We start from the raw sequence: 23,732 nt of genomic DNA, 5'->3' as shown, positions 1-23,732 counted from the left end.
CTTGCTGAACCAGGTCTGGCCTATGTAACCCAAATTCTCCAACATCAAACCACCTTATAGGTGACATACACTTCCGCCCGTAAAGAGCTTTGTATGGAGCCATCTGAATACTGGAATGATAGCTATTATTATATACGAACTCAATAAGCACGTATGATCATCCTAGCTACCTTCGAAGTCTATTACACAAGCTCGTAACATATCCTCCAGCGTCTGGATAGTACACTCAACCTGTCCGTTTGTCTGGGGATGAAATATTGTACAAAGACTTACTTGAGTCCCCAATCCCTTTTGGAAGGACCTCCAGAAGTTAGCTATAAATTGAGATCCTCTATTCGAGATAATAGATACAGGGACACCATGAAGTCGTACTATCTCCTTAATATAAAGCCTTGCAGAATCCTCTGAGAAATATATAGTTCTAACGGGCAGAAAATGGGCTGACTTTGTAAGCCTATCAAAACCACCCATATCAAATCGAACTTACGCTAGGTACGAGGTAAACCTAATATGAAGTCCATACTGATTACTTCCCATTTCCAAGTCGGAATCTCCATAGCTTGCAATAACCCACCGGGTTTTTGATTGTCAATCTTAACCTGCTGACAGTTAGGACAATAGGCAACAAATTCTGCTATATCCTTTTAATTCCGTCCCACCAATATACTTCCCTGATATCATGATACATCTTTTTTGCTTCTGGATGGATAGAATAATGAGAATAGTGAGTTTCTCCCATAACCTGTCGATGCAGCCCTACAACATTAGGCATACATAATCGCCCTTGATATTTGAGGACTCCATATTCTGTAATTTCAAACAATGTCTTCTCCTTTTGAAGAGTGGTATCCCTTATAATGAACTAACATAGGATCCTCGTACTGGCGTTCCTGTACTTCAGTTACTAAAGAGGATGTTGCCGTATCTTGAATAGTAATTCCAATATCACCTGAATCCAGTAATCGAACACCAAGACTAGCTAGCTGATGAGCCTCATGGGCTATTCCCCTATTTTCTGGCTATAAATACTATAGGCTACCCATAGATCTTTAGCTGAGGGCATCAGCTACTACGTTCGCCTTCCCCGGATGGTATAAAATATTAACGTCATAGTCTTTAAGTAGCTCCAACCATATCCTTTAATGTAGATTCAATTCCTTTTGCTTGAAGATGTACCAGAGGCTCTTATGATCCGTATAGATATCAACATGAATGTCATACAAGTAGTGTTCCACATCTTTAGTGCATGAATCATCGTGGCTAACTCTAAATCGTGGGTCGGGTAGTTCTTCTCGTGCTTTCTTAGTTGTCTAGAAGCATAAGCCAAAACCTTACCATGCTGCATCAACACACAACCCAACCCAACGCCTGAAGCATCACAATAGATAACGTAATCATCAGTCCCTTCTGGAAGCGTTAGAACTGGTGTTGATGTTAATCTGTCCTTTAATGCCTGGAAACTCCATTCGCAAGCATCAGTCCATTAAAACTTTGCTCCCTTCTGAGTCAACTTTGTCAAAGGTGCTGAAAGGGAAGAAAATCCCTCTACAAATCTCCTGTAATAACCTGCCAAATCAAGAAAGCTATGAACCTCCGTCGGTGTTGTGGGTCTAGACCAAGTCTTTATTGCCTCAATCTTTTGTTTATCCACCCGGATTCCTTTACCCGAAACGATATGCCCAAGGAAAGCTACAGAGTTTAACCAGAATTCACACTTAGAGAATTTTGCATGCAACTTCCCTTTTTGTAGAACTCTGAGCACAGTACACAGATGATCTACATGCTCAGCCTCTGAACGAGAATACACCAATATATCGCCGAAAAATACAATTATAAACAGATCTAAAACGGGCATGAACACACGGTTCATCAAATCCATTAATACTTCTGGGGCATTGGTCAAATCGAACGACATAACACGAAACTCAAAGTGCCCATATCTAGTCCTGAATGTTGTCTTCGGAATATCTTCCTCCTTAACCCTTACCTGTTGGTAACCGGACCTCAAGTCTATTTTTGAAAAATACTTGGCACCTTGCAATTGATCAAATAAATTGTCAATCCTCAGGAGCGGGTACTTATTCTTGATCGTCACCTTATTCAACTGTCTATAATCAATACACATCCGTAAGGAACCATCTTTCTTCCTGACAAACAACACAGGTGCTCCTCATGGTGATGTGCTAGATCTGATAAAACCTTTTTCAAGCAAGTCCTTTAGTTGTTCTTTCAACTATTTCAGCTATGGTGGGGCATTCTATAGGGAGGAATAGATATTGGGTGAGTATCTGGTAGTAGGTCAATATCAAACTCAATTTCTCGCTCTGGTGGGAGACCTGGAAGCTTATCGGAAAAAAATCGGGAAATTCATTAACCACTGGGATGGACTGAATGGTTGGTGACTCTACTTTCACATCCTGAACCCGAACTAAGTGATAAATACAATCCTTTTTGATCATCTTCCTTGCCTTGAGATAGAAAATAAATCTACCTCTCGGCGACGCCATATTACCTTTCCACTCAAAAACAGGCTCCCATGAAAATTGAAATTGGACTATCTTTGATCTACAATCGACGTTGGCATGACAAGAAGCCAACCAATCCATACCCATTATAACATCAAATTCTACCATATCTAACTCGATTAAGTCTGCTATGGTAGATCAACCATGAACTACTATTGTACAACCCCTATATACTTGCTTAGCTATCATTGAGTCCCCAACGGTTTAGACACCTCAAAAGGTTTAACCAATTCAGGTTTTATTTCAAACTTACTAGCAACTAATGGAGTAACGTATGATAAGGTGGAATCTGGGTCAATCAGTGCATATACATCATATGAGGAGACTGATAATATACCTGTAACAATATCAGGCGATGACTCCTGGTCGTACCATCCTGTCAATGCTCAAATGTGGTTGTGAGGATTACTTAAATTAGATGCTCCGCCTCTACCTCTACCATGACTCATTAGTGCTTGTGGACCTTGCCCGGGGAGGAAGGGGGCGTACTAATGATGATGAACCAGCTACAGATCCCGCTGTCTGAGCTATGCTTGCATCACCTCTCATCGAACAATCCCTCATAATGTGGCCCAGATAACCACAAGTATAACAAACACCTAATCCCATATGGTACTACTCGGTATGCTACTTACTACATTGAGCATATCGTGGCAAGGGCAGCCTCATATGATTTGACTCACCCCTATATTGTGAACCTGAGGCCCTAAAATTCTGACCAGACCCTGAATATAAGGAACGATCAAATCTCTTACCGCCAAACTGAGGGGGTGCGCTAGCTAATGGCTGGTCTAGATACCTTGGGTATTACTGCCTCTGACCACCTCGAAACTCACCAGAAGGACCCGAAGACCTCACTCTCTTATTCTGGGCCCTATCATGCTCACGATCGACCCTCTATTTCTGTTTACGCTCCTCTACACCCTTAGCGTATGCCTGAATATGAGAAATATTCATGTCTGGCTGAAGTGAGACCGACATACAATCATTAAACAAGTGAGGCTCTAATCCCATCATGAACAGGTGCACCCGATCCTCCATCTTTGATACAATAGTGGGAGCATACCTAGCCAATGAATCAAACTAAAGGTTGTACTCCCGAACACTCATGTTACCCTGCCGAAGGGTCAAAAACCTATCAACTCTGGCGCGTCTAAGCTCTGGTGGAAGATAATGATGAAGAAAAGCTTCTGTAAACTCTTGCCATACTGCTGTAGGGGCATCCTCACCTTTGGACAATTCCCAAGACTCGTACCAATTAACTACAACATCTTAGAGTCTATAGGAAGCTAGCTCAACTGACTCAGTCGTAGTGGCCTTCATTACCCATAACGTCCTCTGCACTCTATCAATAAATACATGAGGGTCCTCATTCGGAACTGGCCCAGTGAATACCGAAGGGTCTAAATTAATGAAGTCACGAACCCTCGCACTGACGGACCTATCTGCATGACCAATACCTATTTCCTGATGCTGATCCTGCGCAGTTACTAATCGGGTTAATAGCTGAATAACATATCTCATCTCCCGACGGTGTATTTGGCTGAGGTGCTAAATGTATAGGGGCAGGCGTTGGGGCTGGTGCCCCTCAGAGCTCTTCTGGAAAAGAAAGGGTATGTGAAGTCTGAGATGGAACCTCACCATGAGACTTTCCCTGAGCCGTGGTAACTTGTGGCGCTAGACTAATAGTCTCACCAGCCACGGACTTTCCCTTCTGGGCAGCCGTACTCTTTGGAGGCATCGCTGAAATATAACATATCGTTAGAAATATGAATTCTTGTATTGTACGATTTGAGATAAAAAGAGAGGATAACACCCTATATATCCTATAGCCTCCTGTCTATAAGTGTGGTGCATAACACTCTCATAAACAAGACTCTACAAGACACGGTCTATAGACAACCTAGGACAGAACTGCTCTGATACCACTTTTGTCACAACCCAAAACCGATGGGCCGCGACGGGTGCCCGAGTCTTACCTATCAAATACCCGTAAGCATGCATCTAAGATATAAACCTGAATAACATCTGCTGAATTATGAGAATAATGTACATGAAGGAAATCTGCCCAAAAAGGCATACATTCATATACGTGCAACATATGTAGGGCGAGCCGACAAGGATGCTATAGACAACTATATACCTCAAAACTGAAAGTCGGCAAGGCCACATACTATCCAACTAGACATACTATCTACAGACCTCTAATAGAAATATAACTGTACAAATATGAGACTAAGCCACGTCATATATATATATATATATATATATATATATATATATATATATATATATATATATATATATATATATATATATATACACACACACACACACACACACACACACACACACACACACACACTGGAGTACGCAAACTCTCGCTGATGAAGGATCCTAAGGAGGGGGACCATCAGCTTGCCTACCTGTACCCGCGGGCATTAAACACAGGCCCCGTGAAATAGGGCATCAGTACGAAAAATATACTGAGTATGTAAGGCATGAAAATTAGTACGTAAAAGACATAGATGAAACATGGAATAAAGAAATCCATCCGTAAATCTGAATAACTTTGTAAATTCTGAAACACTTATAATGTCATGCACGTGCGTACAAATGTCGTGTCATGCATATGTATGTGTGTACATAATATCATCAAGCCACTGAGGGCATCCCATCATATCATCTCGGCCACTGTGGGCAACATCATCAACATATACTAACTAATCAGGTGGTGGTGCGTATATAACGCCGTAACCTTTTTCCCATATCCCATATACATAAATATATACATATAAATACGCGTATATAACGCCGTCTGGTCATGGGTCAATGTATATGCATAAATAAATAAAATGCATGGAAATATGTTAAAAATCTCAATATTCTTTTGGGATAAACTTTATCAACTGCGTATCATTTTGAGACCCATGAACAGAAGATATAATAATATGTCACATAGGGAATCAAGAATACAGAGACCCCTAGTACTTCTATGAAATATAGTAATTTATGGAAACTGTGCATTTGCTCATTTTTTCTGTATAATTTGGACCATGCCAAAAGAAAGAAGGGATAGCCTTAACATACCTGGAGTAGGAAAAACTCCGTATATATTCCGTTGGAAACCTTCGTGGATTGAACTTAGAACCCTAAAAATCGGATTAAGCTTCTGCTATTTTGAAATTGTTGAACAATTTAGCTTTTGTTTTTTTGAAATTCTTGAAAGAACTTTAGCTTCTGCTTCTTCGAACCAAATGAACGAAAATAGGCTTCTTCTAGTTGAAGAATTGAAAATGGAAAGGTGGAGTATATTTCTTGTTTTGGATTTTGAACATTCTTTGTTATGTTTTTGTCCAAGATAATGGAATAAGATCAATTTCCTTATTAAATTCAAGTGATTCCTAGATAGCAACCTAGGACTTATATGACTACTTAGTCATTTCCTTGATTTGTGGCTTCTTGCCACATTTTGGAGGGGTGATTTATAAATTTTTATCTACTTATTAGTTAACTGGGTAATGTCTCGTTACCCGGTAATTAATAGATTACCCATATAATTAGGAATTATCTCAATTTACCTAAAAATACTACTCATTTTTAATATACTTTATACATCACTTTATCACGGCCATATGGTACCTTGCATGGTACTAGTTCATAATTATCGGGTATTATCGCTCGACCTGTATTTTATCCCAGTTTGGCCACTTTCAACGAAACTCGTTTTCTTTAATTCGTGTACCCTTTATCCTTCATGACACTTATTTATCACTTGTTATAAATAGCGTAAATACGTTAACCTCAAGATAATCTCATCTCCGATTCTATGTCAATCACCTGAAGACGAAATTTTTAACGTACGAAAATACGAGATGTAACATTTTAGCATCAACGAACACAAAGTAACAAATAAAATAGGATGGGAGAATCATTTTAATGCATTTGTCCTTACATGTTGCAACTGTCCTTATATGTCTAGCTGGTTATGAATCATTAAATATTTAAAGCTTCACAATTAGAAAAGGTATTCATAATTTGGTGTGGAGAATGACCTTCACTTTTGAGTATAGGGCCAGGGGTGATGAGTTGTGAACTTCCTCCAAAGATTGAGCACTTAAATAAAGACTCAACAATAACAACAAGGCCTCATATACAGAAATCCATAGTTAGCTATATGAATTCTCATTGTTCAGTGTCGTCATCTTTATATTAAGACTCGAATGTGCAATATTTATATCAAGAAATAAGCCGATGTATCTAAGAAATGAGGTAGATTTAGACTGCTTCTGCTTAAATTATTACAAGAAACATGTTGTAACTATACTGCAGACTTCCCACACACCACACTCAAATTTACTAATTAAAGTTAAATATAATAAACGCTCAAGCTTAGAGCTGTCTACACATAACTCTTATGTTTCTCACTTATTTCCTGATGCCTTGAAGTCCCAAAGTCACTAACATTTGTTAGAACTTGCATAAAAACTCAAATGTGCAAAATATATTTCAAGAAATATACCAAAAAATCTAACAAGTGAGACAGATCTAGTATGCTTTAGTTCAAATTGTTACAAAAAATACTTGGCAGTATATTACACATTTTTCACACACCACTCTCAAATTTACTAACTTAAAATAAATACTTAAGCTTACAGCTATCTACACATATAGCTCTTTTGTTTCTCACTTGTTTCTTTATGACTTGAGGCCCCAAAATCACAACTATTTGTAGGAATCTTGACTTGAAAAGTCAAGGTGTTGCAGAATTCTGTCTACAGTATCATTTAGTATATGTGGCTGCTGAATTATTTTGTGTTCCTTTTTTATTTTAATCTCAAAAAATTCATCAGGATTCATGTCTTTCATGGATTAACAGATCCTGAGATTCTCAAGTTACAATTTTCTATTAGCAAGAACAATGCCTTTATTCTTCAAGATTTCCCTCATCTTCTTCTTTTTCTTCCAATATTCTTTTCTTTTCTTCTTTGTTAATGCAACAACATCATCCCTTGATTACTACCACCACCACCCACTGGACCCTCTCACACAATCTGAACTCAATCAAGTAAAAACCATAGTCAAAAAGTCTATTATTTCCCTTAATGTAACCTTTCATTATGTAAATGAACCAGAGAAACCATTAGTCCTCTTCATGGCTATCATCCAATCATTCCACCAAGAACCTACCTCGCCAAGCTATTGTTATCGCTTGAATTGATAACAAAACACATGAAATCATCATAGACGTGTCGAGTGTTTCAGTTTTATCAGATAAAATCTATGATGGACATGGTTACCCCTTGCTTACTTTTCAAGAACAGAACGCTGCTGATATGTTACTTATAACGCCAAACTATGCCTTATAAAAAGACATACACGGGCGTAGCAAATATAATCTAAGTAATTCTGCCAAGAGTTGAACCACAAAGAATTAACCTATCAATTACTTTTGACCGTTTTACTAAATTCACAGAATCAATTTTTCCCAAACTTTGTAATTCACAATTGATGATATTTCTAACAACTAAAGTCTGAAAATAATTAACAGCTGAAAATTAACTATGCTTGGTGTGTAAACAGTTGGAATAAGGTCTAAGGTAATGGTTTCCCCCATTGGTGATTTCCTTGGTTGTATGTTTCTTATAGCGATACCTTAGTTGTCTCTATCAATCAAGAACTCTCCAGCTATCATAAATCTCTCTTAAGCAATTACGATAATTTACTAGACGCACTCTCTCAAGCTACGCTAGCTAGATTCACATTACTGTTCTTTTAAATTGCAACCGAGGTATCGTTATCTCTAATCCAATCTCTAAAACCTCGGTTATGACTCTCGTCTATACTCCGAGAGTGATGTTGTTCAAACAACTACCTAAATATGCACTCTCTCTCAAGAAGATACATAATAAATATGAACGGATAATTGAGGGCCCTTTCAACTAACCACAATCAAAACATAGATGAACAAATAGAGATTAACAACTAATTCAAACTATATTAATATAACAACCAAGTCATCCCCAACGGGTTTCACCAAAACCTTAGATTAAAGTATTTAGCTACTCATGACAACGTAAGAATAAACTACAAAAATATTCATAATGGAAAATTGCAAGAAAAATAGAAGAGAATAAGAACTATGATGTTTTGGGTGATCTCTCACACTTGTTCTTCTTGCAAAAGTAATCTCAAAATAAGCCCCCCTTTCTCTTGCACGAGTTTCCTACATCTTATAAGGGTTTTACAAAAGTTTTTCCGAATTGACACTTTGGGACATGCCGTCGCGGCCGCGGCGCTGACCGCGGAGAACACTACCTCCGACCGCGGAGAACACTGCCTCTGACCGCGGCGCGGACCGCGGTGGCAACCGCGGTGCGTGTGCTGGGCCTTTTTGTCTCCGTGTTCCTTCTCTTTTTTGCTCTTTTGTGTTTGGGTACTTCTTGAGTGGGTGTTTTCTTCACGTTATTGCCTCTAAACACTTCATGTTGCTTCCTCACATCTTATATTCCCTGCGAAACCAAATAGCATTAATTAAAGCATTTTATTGGCAACTTACATTATAAAACAACAACAAAGCATGGGCAATTATGGTGTAAATAACAACTATATAGCCTATTATCAACACCCCACACTTAAATTATTGCTAGTCCTCGAGCAATTCACCACACTCCATAAAAATTCATTCCCTATGCTTTTACCTCAACGACTCATGCCATGAACATTTCACAAGAGTTACACCTAGTAGTGAACAACTTTTACCTCAAGAATCAAGTTTTTCGTACCCTGTAACATTTTCACTTACTCAAACCACTCAACACAATAGTCAATATGTACATTTTCCTTTGTGAATCACATACCCTCACATCCCACAAGAGAGTAGTTCCATATATATAATGATAGTGATAACAATTAGCAACTCAAATAGACAGAATTCGCTCACTCTCAAAAAGAACATTCACATGCCACAAAGATGCACCATAGGCTTGCCACTAGTGTAGTACTCGACTAATCGAGCCCCACTCAGTCTAAGATCAATAGGACTTTATTTGGTTGTAATGTAGGCTAAGGGACGGGTAGGATACATTTGGATATAGTGACTAACCTCCATAAACACTTTTAATACAATTACGTTGAATTTAAAAATCATCACTTTGTAAGCCAACACTCCACCACATTTATTTAAACATCCCCATACATTAGGTGCAATTTTTACAAGCTACCACTTATTAATCACTACAAAGTATATTAACTTTTTTTTTTCGCGGTGCTTTTCTTTTTACGCTTCACATTCTGCACCTTTTCTCTATTTCCATGGTTCCACTTCAAAAACCAAACCACCACCCCACACTTTTATTTTCAAATAATCTCAATACCAATCTAGTGCTTATTGAGAAGGAGGAAAATTGGTTCAAACAACAGGCTATTCAAACAAGTGGTTAAGGTTCACATTGTGGTTGCCAAAGAAACAGGCTTACAGGCTCAACGGGGTTAACTAAGATGTAATGCATTCAGGTGGGTTCACTTTATATGTCTGGCTTAACAAATAAATGCCTATATCACTTCTAAAATCGAATAAAGCTACTATTTCGCTTTGCAAACACACAGGGCAAGTTCTAGGCATCAAATGTACAACATGGAATACAATGATACTCACACCCACATGGCAAATGACTCACTCCAGATTAGTTTATCAAAACATTCTCTTTTGAGTGTTCAAGTTAGGTACAAACATACAATTTTTAATGCACTTAAAAAAGATTCAACCCTTGAAGCTAAGCGCTACACTCTAGCATCTATCGTGTTCGGGTGTAAGAACGTTAAGGGTTTTTCTTCTTCAATTTTAAGCTCGTCACCCATTAATCCTAACCTAAAACAAAAAAAATCTACCTATACCCGGTTCAAGCTAAACCCTTGGAAAAGAACCGTGGCCCAAAGAAAAACCAAGGGGAAGTTACTACACTACCTAAGAAATAAAAAATCTTTTTGGTGTTTTCTATAGACTAGCTTCCCTCAAGAAAATTGTCTAAAGAATACGTCATTAGGAAGAGTCTTTATATTTCAATTTTTTTTCTCGACTTAGTCCCTCAAGAACCCCACCGAAAGAGATCCATCATCGGGACAAGTCGCTTCTATTTTAACTTCCTAAAAGAAAAAACTGTTACTCTATTTCTAAAGCAACTAACACAAAACAAAAACAAACAGATAATATTCACAAGTACAACAAACAACGAAGTTTCCCCCACCCCACACTTAAAATTAAGACATGTCCCCATGGCTTGACAATATAAAAAGCAGTGAGGTAAAGAAACTTCCCTGAAGGGTCACTCTTGATCTGAAACTGTGTCTGGGTTCACGTTGCAGGCGCAGCCCAGTGCTCTCAAACAACCCATGAATTTCTTTTCCGACTTCACCTGTCGGTTAGCCACAACATCCATACGGGACCCCAAGTCAGTGACGGAAGTCCGCAGTCCAGTCATTTCCCGCTCCAAAGCATCCATCCGAGTGCTCCGGCGTGGCTGTGACCATCCTGCCTCATCCCCTCTAGGAGGGGCTGTGATCTCAGCAGCTTCAGCAGTATCAGAATCATCCTCAGACTCATCAGACGAGTCATCATTGAGTCGTACTGGCTCTCGTCCCTCTTGCCCAATTTTTCTCGCCCGGAAAAGGGTTTTTATAGGTAATTTCCCATCAACTCGGGAGTTCTCAGTAACATTAGCAAGGCGACATATACGGGTGACAAGCGAAGGGAAGTAGTGGCCTTTGCTTAGTTCAGGCGATCGAATGAACATTTCTTTAGAGAGGACTCGGGCGACATCAAACCCTTGGTGAGTCATGAAGCAGTAGATCATAGCGGCCCGTGGCCCATTTACATTGGTGGTATTGCTGGATGGTAGCAACCGAGTGGTGATGATAGAGAGCCAACATTTGGCCTCCCAAGTAAGAGACTTGGAATGCAGAGTAGTCGGTTGTGCTACCCATTTGGGCTGTCTACCAGGTATACAAATGACCTCCAAAATTCTGTCCCAGTCAACCATCGGGCGACTAGCTATGATGTAATGATCATCACCCGTGAATGCGAGGAGGCGATACACTCTGCGGATGACCTCTATAGCAGCATTAACCGGGGTGTTTCACACAGTCACAACCTTGTCCTCGTGTTCTGGTAGGTTTGCATAGAATTCCCTCACTAGCTAAATATTTGCTTCCTCGGGAGCCTCAAAGAAGAAGTCCAGTTGACACCTCCGTAGCTCATCAAACATATTGGCGCATTCCTTCACCAAAACCTTTCTATCGATATGGACCTCATGGAGTAACTTCTTGGCAAGTTTCTGATTATACCTTGCCTCTGCTTCTGTAGAGACGAACCAAGTGCTATCAAACCGTGGTGCACTGGTTTGGCCCCTAGCTCATGAGGAGCCTCCTGGGCCACTAGCAAAGGACTCGGTGTTTCGTCTCTTACGGGCTGAACTCATAATACCTGTCAAAATAGAGAAACACGTATTAGGATGAGCCTAAAATGTGTGACTGTGGGTGGTTACTCAAACTTCACCACAACCATGTTACAACATCTCCTTATATCACCATTGAGGCAATTTCTCAAACACATTGTGGGCAAGGCATTTTCTTCATATTCATGGCCCCAAGGGAATCAATAAAACTTCCCCAATTCAACTATCTACTACACCCACACATTCTACATTTTTTGTTAATCATAACCTACCAACAACACCATTCCAAACATTCAAAACACAACCCCTTCACCAGACATATGCTAAAAATGAAACTACACTAAAAAGAAGAAGAAGAACTAAACAAAACAAAATACTATCACTAACACTACATTAGAACAATATGAACTAGCATAATGCAACAAAAACAATAGAAGGAAAGGAGAAGGGGGGTCGGAAACATACCTTGGGGGGAAGAAGATGAGGGGTGTTGTGAAGGAAGAAGAAGAAGAGAGTATGGAGGGGAGGGTTATGGTTTAGAAAGAGAGATAGAGAGAGGGAAGTGGAGATTTTAGGGGGGGGGGGATTGTTTATTTTGATATAGGGAAGGGTTTTAAAATTAAAAGAAGAGTGGGAAAAAAGAGAAAAAAAATTAGAATATCAGCAGACGTCACCGCGGTCGACGCCACGGTCTGAGACAGAGTCCCCCGCGGTCGTTACCGCGGTCCGAGCCGCGGTCACGATGAAAAATTGAACATTCAGTGATTTCCGCGGTCCACCCGCGGTCCTAGCTGGCAAAAATTTTTGTTTTTGTTTTTTGTTTTTTTTACACGAAGTTACATACTACACTTACAGCACATTCGTGGGTTGCCTCCCACGCAGCGCCTTATTTAACATCGCGGCGCGACGCAAGTGGTTGAGCCTTCACTCCTCATTCGCGTACTGGGGTTCTTTCAAATTGATCACCACTGTATTCCCTTTTTCTTCAGCTATTCCAAGGTAATGTTTCAACCTTTGCCCATTTACTGAGAACTCGTTTGTCACATCTTCTGACTCAATCTCGACAGCTCCACTTGCGAATATTTGCACCACTCTAAATGGTCCTGACCATCAGGACTTTAACCTACCCGGAAACAATCTCAGCCTTGAATTATACAATAATACCTTGTCACCGGGTTTGAAAATTTTGTCCACAATATGCTTATCATGCATCTTCTTCATTCTTTCCTTGTAGAGCCTCATGCTTTCAAAGGCTTGATATCTAAATTCTTCCAGCTCATGCAACTCTGTCAGTCGATTTTGTCCAGCTGCTTCGGGATCCATGTTCAATTGTTTCAGTGCCCACCAAGCTCGATGTTCTAGCTCCACAGGCAGGTGACAGGCCTTCCCAAATACCAACTTGTATGGTGACATACCTATTGGTGTTTTGAACGCAGTTCTATAGGCCCAGAGTGCGTCATCAAGCTTCTTTTCCCAATCAATTCGTGTGGCATTCATCACCTTGGTTAGTACACTTTTTATCTCCCTGCTGGACACTTCAACTTGCCCACTGGTTTGTGGATCGTAAGGGGTGGCCACCTTGTGACTCCCTTTATTTATACCCTTCCGGGGGTGTAGGTAAAAAAGGAGGTGTGACATCCATCACTGATGATCGCTCTTGGTATCCCAAATCGGGTGAATATATTCTTTTTCACAAAACCTATCACCACTCTTGCATCATTAGTGGGCAACGCTGCAGCTTCCACCCATTTAGACACGTAATCCACAGCAACAAGTATGTATTTATTGCCAAATGAGCTGACGAAGGGGCCCATGAAGTCAATCCCTCAAACATCAAACACCTCTTCCTCTTGAATCGGGTTCATGGGCATCTTATGGCGACAGTAAATGTTCCCGGTTCGTTGACATTCGCCGCAGCCCTTCACCCATAGGTGTGCATCTCTAAACACTGTTGGCCAAAAGAACCCGGCCTCTAGCACTTTCGCAGCTGTCCTGGCTCCTGCAAAATGTCCTCCATATGCTGATGTGTGACAAGCCTACAAAATAGAAGATTGTTCTATCTCGGGGACACACCTCCAGATCATATTATCAACACTGATTCTAAACAAATAAGGCTCGTCCCAATAATACATGCGGCAATCACGATAAAACTTTTTCTTTTGGACAGATGAAAGGTCATAGGGAACAATACCGCAGGCTAGGTAGTTTGCAAAATCTGCATACCATGGCGCTTCCTCAAGACTGGCTGCGAGCAGCTGCTCGTCTGGAAAGGTTTCCAGGATCTCTTCGACCTCGACTGATTTTTTAGCTCCTTCAAGTCGCAATAGATGATCAGCGACTTGATTTTCTGTGCCCTTACGGTCACGAATTTCGAGGTCAAATTCTTGCAACAGTAGCACCCAACGAATCAGGCGCTGCTTAGACTCCTTTTTCTAAATTAGGTACTTGAGTGCTGCATGGTCAGTGTATACAATTACCTTGGAACCAATCAGATATGATTGGAACTTGTCAAACGCAAACACCACCACCAACATCTCCTTCTTCGTCACTGTGTAATTGAGCTGTGCACCGCTTAGCATTCTGCTTGCATAGTAAATTGGGTGCATCAGCTTATCTTTTCGCTGCCCCAAGACTGCTCATATAGCATAGTCACTGGCATCACATATGAGCTCAAATGGTTGCTCCCAGTTGGGTGCAACAATGATGGGTGCAGTGATCAATATCTTCTTCAGTTCCTCAAATGCCAACCTGCAATTATTAGAAAACACAAAGGGCTGATCCTTTTCAAGGAGTTTACATAATGGGTTAGCAATTTTAGAAAAATCTTTTATGAAACGCCAGTAGAATCCAGCGTGTCCAAGAAAACTTCTCACCGCCTTGACTGAAGTGTGCGTTGGTAACTTCTCAATCACGTCAACCTTAGCATGGTCGACCTTAATTCCTTTACTGGACACTCGATGCCCCAGGACTATACCTTCTTGTACCATAAAATGGCACTTCTCCCAATTTAGCATTAAGTTTGTCTCCACACATCTTCTAAGCACTCTCCTTAAGTTGTGAAGACACTCTTCGAATGAATCTCCCACCACGGAGAAATCATCCATAAAGACCTCCATAATATCCTCCACCATGTCTGTGAAGATGGCTAACATGCACCGTTGAAAAGTCGCGGGTGCATTGCAAAGACCAAAAGGCACTCTCCGAAAGGCAAAGATGCCATACGGACAGGTGAAGGACGTTCTATCTCTATCTTCGAGGGCTATTGATATCTGATTATACCCCGAATATCCATCCAAGAAACAGAAGTACGATTTCCCAGCCAGCCTGTCCAACATTTGGTCAATGAAAGGTAGGGGAAATGGTCCTTCCGGGTGGCTGTGTTCAATTTCCTGTAATCCATGCAGATACGCCACCCTGTGACTGTACGAGTTGAGATCAACTCATTGTTCTCATTTTTTACAACAGTTATTCCCCCCTTTTTCGGCACACATTGGACAAGGATGACCCAATTACTATCAGAGATGGGGAAGATAATTCCCGCATCTAACTATTTGATTACTTATTTCTTTACAACCTCTTTCATGTTTGGGTTCAGCCTTCGCTGGTGTTCCCTGGAAGGTCTGTGCCTCTCTTCCAGGAGAATCGTATGCATACAGAAGGCTGGGCTGATACCCTTTATGTCTGCCATGGTCCAGCCAATGGCAGTCTTGTTTTCCTGCAGTACCAGAACGAGCCATTCTACCTGCACAACTAACAAACCGGATGATATGATAACAGGCAAGGTCGAATCAGGGCCTAAGAACACATACCTGAGGTGATCTGGGAGTGACTTCAGTTCCAATTTGGGTGGTTCCTCTATTGATGGCTTTGCTGGAGGAGTGGCCCTTTTTTCTAACTCAAGGGACTCGAACTAAGGTTCCCTTGACCAAAATCCTTGGCCTTCCAGTGCCATGACCCATTCAGCTAACCCTTCACCATCCATTTCTTCTAAATTCGTCAGACATGCCTCCAATGGATCTTTTACAGTTAGGGTCATATCATCTTCTTGCAGGATTACATCCACTGCTTCCACTAGAGAGCAATTAGCATATTCACCAGGTCTCCTCATAGATTGCTGAACATTCAATATGACTTCTTCATCGTTCAATCTCATTTTTAATTCCCCAGTTTCACAGTCAATCAATGCTCTCCCCGTGGCTAAAAATGGTCTCCCTAAAATAAGGGGTATCTCCTCATCTGCCTGACAATCCAAGATAACAAAATCTGCAGGGAACAAAAATTTCCCCACTTGTACCAACACATCATCAAGAATACCAGTGGGCCTCTTCACTGTGCGGTCAGCCAGCTGTAGCAGCACCGATGTTGGCCTAGCTCTACCAATGCCCAGTTTGGTGTACACAGCCAGCGGCATCAGATTTATGCTGGCTCCCAAATCACACAACGCCTTTGCAAAGGCATAACTTCCAATTGTGCATGGAATAGTGAAGTTACCTGGGTCCAATATATTTTGAGCCATTGGTTTTGCCACCACTGCGCTGCAGGTCTATGTCAAAGTTACAGTGGATAGATCCTGAAAATCAAACTTCCGTGACATTAGATCTTTCATCATCTTAGCATAACCGGGCATCTCCCTCAAGGCATCCATCAAAGGAATATTCAACTGAATTTGATGCAGCATCTCCATGAACTTCTTATATTGGTCTGCCTTCTTTTGTTTGACCATTCTCTGAGGGAAGGGTGCAGGTATCACCCTTTGTGCATTGCTTGCTAGCTTCTCTCTGTTAGAATTTTCTGGCACAAGAGGTGCCACATGTTATGCAACTTGCTCATTCATCTTTTCTTTGCCTTTTTCCTCCTGACTCTGCTCAACCACCACTTCAGTAAGTTCTGTTGGTTCCTCTACCTCTAATTGAACTGGAGTGGCTGGTGTAGTGTCCTTGCTGGCTTGTGCAATTTCCTGCTCTCTGTCTAAATCTCTCCCATTCCGGAGACTTACTGCCATCAGCTGATTCGGGTTTTAGTCCTTGGGGTTTATGTTTGTGTCTGCAGGCAAAGTTCCCTGAGGAAGGTTGTTCAAAGCCATGGACAGCTGACCCAGCTGCGTTTCAATATTCTTTATGGCTGAATCATGCACTGCCAATTTTTCCTGCACTTTATTATTTGTCCCAATGAGTTGCTGAAGCATACCCCTGATTTCCACCATGTTGTTATCTTGTTGTTGATGGGGTGGTTGGTATGTCAATTGTTGCTAATTTTGCTGTGGATAGCCCTGTGGTTTCTGATATGGTACTGGCACCAATTGGTTTTGAGGGTGCATACCCCCAGGCTGCTGCATATTAGGCATGTACTGCTGATTTTGCTGCGGTCTCCACTGATGTGCTCCTTGCCTCTGACCTCCATAGTTGTTGACATAATTCATATCTTCCCTTGCCCCTTGATTTTCACCTTCTCCTCTCCATGAACACACATAAAACTGATTAATACAAGGTGTACACAGTCCCCCATTTGTTGTATCAACAATGTGCACCTGTTTTGTACCCATCTCATCAATCTTCTTTGTCAATCTGCTCATCTGGGTCATGAGTGTGGCCATGTTCTCTACATACAAATTATTTGGGTCAAGAGGAACTGAATACACTATAGGTGCCAGTGTTGTACCTCTAGTCATCCACCCTGAATTTTGTGACATCTTATCGAGAAGGATTTTGCACTCAGTGAATGTTTTACTTAAAAATGCACCTCCAGCTGACGCAACCACATTTGCTTTCAAATTGTCAGCTAGCCCCATGTAGAATCTCTGACCGAGCATCTGGTCTGGGATGCCATGGTGAGGACACTTCACTAACATCCCTTTAAATCTTTCCCAAGTTTCTTGCAAGGACTCAGAGGGCTGCTGCCTATACTGCAATATGTCATCAATCTGTTTTGCAGTCTTGCTAGGCGGATAGAACTTGTTCAGGAACTGCTTGACTAATTCCTCCCAGGTGGTAATAGAGTTGATAGGGAGCGAATTTAGCCAAGTCTGAGCTTCCCCGGTTACCGAGAATGGAAACAGTAGTAGCTTGATAGCTTCCGGAGTTGCATTTGGCTGCCTTTGGGTCATACAAATTGACAGAAAATTCTTTAAGTGTTGTTGCGGGTATTCAATGTGTGACCCGGAGAATAGTCCTTTATTCTGCAGCAGATGCAACATGTTGTTGGTGATCTGGAATGTCTCCGCTTGAATTGCGGGCACAGCTATGGCAATGGCCAGATTATCAGCTGTGGGTTGTGCCCACTCATAAAGTGCAGCTTAGGGCACAAGAGGTGCCACACTTCTAACATTTAAGTCAGCTGGCTCATTCCTGACGTTTCCGTTGACGTTATCTACGTCACCCATGTCAATTTCGAGTTGGTGTGATTGTTGAAATTGTTGAAGTCTTTTGTTGGCATGGTTCAATGCCCTGAATGTTTTCTCAGGGTCTAAGAGTCCTTCTAGCAGTTCTCCAGTCCTCGAAGAACTTCTAGGCATACACCTGCTTTCCACAAGAGTTCAAACGTTAGAATTTCAATGAAAAGATTGGGTATAGAGAAAACTGACTACACATAGAATTTTTTTGTACTTCTCTCAATTGTAATTGATAATACCGTTAATTCCCCGGCAACGACGCCAAAATTTGATAACGCCAAACTATGCCTTATACAAAGACACACACAGACGTAACAAATATAATCTGAGTAATTCTGCCCAGAGTCGAACCACAGAGAATTAACCTATCAATTACTTTTGACTGATTTACTAAATTTACAGAATCAATTTTTCCCAAACTTTGTAATTCACAATTGATGATATTTCTAACAACTAAAGTTTGAAAATAATTAACAGCTGAAAATTAACTATGCTTGGTGTGTAAACAGTTGGAATAAGGTCTAAGGTAATGGTTTCCCCCGTTGGTGATTTCCTTGGTTGTATGTTTCTTATAGCGATACCTTAGTTGTCTCTATCAATCAAGAACTCCCCAGCTATCATAAATCTCTCTCAAGCAATTATGATAATTTACTAGACGCACTCTCTCAAGCTACACTAGCTAGATTCACATTACTGTTCTTTTAGATTGCACCCGAGGTATCGTTATCTCTAATCCAATCTCTAAACCCTCGGTTATGACTCTTGTCTATACTCCGAGAGTGATGTTGTTCAAACAACTACCTAAATATGCACTCTCTCTCAAGAAGATACATAATAAATAGGAACGGATAATTGATGGCCTTTTCAACTAACCACAATCAAAACGTAGATGAACAAATAAAGATTAACAACCAATTCAAACTATATTAATATAACAACCAAGTCATCCCCAACGGGTTTCACCAAAACCTTAGATTAAAGTATTTAGCTACTCATGACAACATAAGAATAAACTACGAAAATATTCATAATGGAAAATTACAAGAAAAATAGAAGAGAATAAGAACTATGATGTTTTGGGTGATCTCTCACACTTGTTCTTCTTGCAAAAGTAATCTCAAAATAAGCCCCCCTTTCTCTTGGGCGAGTTTCTTATATCTTATAAGGGTTTTATAAAAGTTTTCCCGAATTGACACTTTGACCCCTTAAATTTCTGGACAGTGAACATGCCGCCGCGGCCGCGGCGCTGACCGCGGAGAACACTGACTCCAACCGCGACGCGGACCGCGGTGAGTATGCTGGGCCTTTTTGTCTCTGCGTTCCTTCTCTTTTTGCTCTTTTGTGTTTGAGTACTTCTTGAGTGGGTGTTTTCTTCACGTTATTGCCTCTAAACACTTCATGTTGCTTCCTCACATCTTATATTCCCTGCAAAACCAAATAGCATTAATTAAAACATTTTATTGGCAACTTACATTATAAAACAACAACAAAGCATGGACAATTATGGTGTAAATAACAACTATATAGCCTATTATCAGTTACCATTCACACATCCATCATTTATATCCTCCATTAGAAAGAGAGGGCTAAAGCTAAAAGAGGTGGTGTGCCAATGTTCTGCTGTTGGATGGTTTGGAGAGAAAAGGAAGCGCAGTAACAGAATGGTTAAAGTCATGTGCTATTACTTAGATGGAACAGTTAATCTATACATGAGACCTATTGAGGGAATTACAATAACTGTTGTTCTTGATCAGATGAAAATTGTGAGGTACCTTGATCGTTTGATGCTCCCGGTCCCCAAAGCTAATGGGACCGATTACATGGAACCAAAACAAAGGCCTCACTCCAACTTGCAATGAGATGGAATAAAAATAGTGCAGCCAAATGGACCAAGTTTTACTCTAGATGGAAACATAGTGAGGTAAAGATTAGATTCATTAGAAGAAACGCCTTGATATATTATGCTTTTAAAGAAAAAGAAGCTGAATAGTTTTTAATGATAAACCAAAGCATAGTTCATTGCTGAAGTTTTTTCCTGAATTTAGGTGGGCTGATTGGAAGTTTCATGTAGCTTATGATATGAGAGCAGGAATAATCATATCAGTAGCATCAATGTTTGATGCTGAAAAGGAAGAATTTAGGAGTGTTTTGTACAGAGGATTTGTGTCAGAGGTTTTTGTGCCATACATGGACCTGACTGAAGATTGGTACTATAGGACCTATTTCGATGCAGGCGAATATGGATTGGGTCTTTGTGCTGTGGAGCTTCAAGCATCAAAGGATTGCCCAGAAAATGCAAAGTTTATTTTTCATCGGGCAAGACGGTACTCCAGGGAAAATGCCTAACGTAATTTGTATATTTGAACGTTATGCTGGAGATATCATGTGGCGCCATACAGAACTTGGGATTCCAGGAAAAGAGGTAAGTTAGCATAATATTTAAGGTTCTTGCTTAAATTACTTTTGGGGTCACTTTTATTCCTTCATTTGAAAATTTTCAACTGCAGATACCAGAAGTTAGACCAGAGGTGAGCCTGGTGGTGAGAATGGTGTCAACTGTAGGGAATTATGATTACATTACTGATTATGAATTCAGGCAAAGTGGAAGCATCAAAGTCACCGTAAGTTACGTATTTGTGATTTTTGAAGAAAAATGTTTTTGAGTACCGTACAGTAAATACCAATTGTTGTTTAGAAGTAACGTTTAAGTACATACAGAATCATCATCACATGTTGGCTTAACTGGTCTACTTGAAGCAAGGGGGTCGATATACACTCACAAGGACCAGATAAAGGAAGAAGTCTATGGTACACTGATAGCAGAAAACTTATTAGGCGCATATCATGATCATTTCTTTACCTTTCACCTTGACCTGGACGTGGACGGTCATGGAAATTCCTTTGTCAAAAATAACTTAAAAACTAACCGCGTGATCAACAAAAGTTCACCAAGACAGAGTTATTGGAGAGTTGTTGGTGAAACAGCTAAAACAGAATCTGATGCAAGGATTCAGCTAGGGTCAGGAGCCTTTGAAATGATAGTGGTGAATCCAAACAAGAAAACTAAGCTTGGGAATAAAATAGGCTACTGTCTAATCCCGGGATCTGAGAAATGGGCTAGTGTATCATCCCCAGCCATGTGGAGCCTGAGGTAATGTAATAGATTATACTTCTGAAGTGCAGCATTTTTTTATTAGGTAAATGGATCAGATTGATTAATGAAGTTACAATTTTCTTTTATGATGTAGGGATAGGGAAATTGAGTAACAAGGATATCGTATTATGGTACACATTATCTGTTCATCATGTACCAAAGCAGGAAGATTTTCCAGTTATGCCAACATTAAGTACTGATTTTGAGCTCAGGCCTGCTAATTTCTTTCAGCATAATCCAGTTCTTTATTAAGTCTCTTAAACAAGTCAACTGGCCAAATTTGTATCATGTCTTCATTTATGAGAAATTTCCATTATTATTATTATTAATAAAGAAAGCCAGCTCTTGTCATAGTTGAATGCGTGTACCAATAGCATTTGTTTATAATCTATTTGGTGTCTCATCTACTCAATGGTGTTTATACATCTTCATCAGTTAATATGCCCCTTAACCATCCAAGATTTCTGGCCATTCCTAGCCTCTCATCCTCCTTAATATCCGGTGCATTTTTCGAAAGATTTAACAAAAAATGACCACACCCTGACCATTATATGAATATAAGTAGCATTGTTATTTCTTTTATTTTATGATCAGGAACTAGGGAATCCTTTGCTGGTAGGCCAGTGGCTATTCACCATAAGCTTATTGATCGTCGAACGCAACAACATCATCAACATCTATGTGAAACCATGAATTGCAATCCCTATGAGAACATTTGAGCCCACACTATTTGTTATTACCCATTTGCATACAATTGCAACTGAAGGTTCAAGGGCACAATGCAAGCATTCCACTGGGTAAACGGCATGCATTTATCAGGCTTCAAGCTGCCCAACGCATCACAGAATACGAAATTTCTTGTAGCACCAACAGATGTGGAAGGCAAACTTGAACCGGGATCAAAGGGAACGTCTAATCTAGAGTGATCAGGTGGAAATTGATGCAAAGTGAATAAAAGTTCAGCACAACCGCGTTTACACAAGTAATCAAGTATACCGCTACCGATAAATTGGTCGTGTCGGCAAGCGAAAAGCATACTAAGGCAGTGTAAGTTGATTATCAAGCATGACAAGATCATTGTAAGCACAATTAACTGCAGGAACTACGTGAAACACTTTTGTTTACCCTAAAATTGGATAAAAATTAAAATTATAAGTGGTTTTAAGGGCACGTGATTTCACCTAATACCAATTGATAACTATAAAGAATAATAAACAGAAATTAACAATAATATAAAGCAAGCCAGTGTTTGATCAACTGTGGCCCTCAAGCTAAATCACCTTCGAATCAACTGAATATGCTATTGAAAAAGTATGAACTCGAATAGTAAAACTTAAGAGAATATAATAGAGAAAGATATAGTATATTGCTTGATTATAGTATAATTCTAATTACAGAAGCAAATCTCATGATGGGCTAAGTATCTCTGCCTCGATCCTTGCCCGATCACGGATATCTCGGCTTTCTGTTATTCGACCTGGCAGGCTTGATTTTTGATCAGGAAATATTAGATATAACATGTTAAGCTTATCTCCTTCACGTGTATCCCTTATGATTGAATCTGCCCGTATCTGTGTATACTGTGGATGGACTTGGTTCATATTTGAGTTCCTTTGTCAATCTTCAAAACCAACTTCACTTGGCCAACAGTACTAATTTTTGATTTGATGAAGCCTTTTAGTGCTTGTGGTTGACTAGTTTGGTATATGCATGGATTGATCTTGGGTTGTTTGCAGGAATAGCTAGATCAATTGAAAACAAGGATATTGTGCTTTGGTACACACTTGGATTCCATCATATACCTTGTCAAGAAGACTATCCGATAATGCCAACAATTTATGATGCTTTCGAGCTCCGGCCAACAAATTTCTTTGAAAAAAATCTATTAATGGAACAATGATTTATATTTGTATAAGTTCTTGATCAGTCTGAATGAATGTAAAAACCAAGGTTCTTGTGTTGTTATGGAAGGAACTGAGTTTAACAAACAGGGCTTTGATGATTATTGATATACTTCATCTCTATCCTTTCTGCCTCTCTCTCTCACTCCCCATTTTTATCTTCGCATCGTTTTCTACTTCAACTCCATTGATCTTTTCATTCTCTTCTAATTATTTTTATCAATCTTTTTATCCCGTCAAACTTTTAAACAAATAATCACTTTTGATCTTTTTTACTTACATCAATATATATATATATATATATAGTTCTAA

The 23,732-nt window shown here is 40.1% G+C and overlaps 1 pseudogene; it reads left to right on the top strand.

Moving 5' to 3' along the window:
- Window positions 1–21,817, top strand: part of LOC107795511 (amine oxidase [copper-containing] alpha 3, peroxisomal-like) — a 35,131-nt pseudogene extending 13,314 nt beyond the window's left edge.
- Window positions 21,818–23,732: the final 1,915 nt, after the last annotated feature.

The sequence above is a fragment of the Nicotiana tabacum genome, chromosome 7, assembly GCF_000715075.1.
Source record: "Nicotiana tabacum cultivar K326 chromosome 7, ASM71507v2, whole genome shotgun sequence".
Classification (NCBI taxonomy): Eukaryota; Viridiplantae; Streptophyta; class Magnoliopsida; order Solanales; family Solanaceae; genus Nicotiana; species Nicotiana tabacum.
Note: the sequence above shows the minus strand (reverse complement) of the source record. Positions and strands in the feature narration are given on the sequence as shown.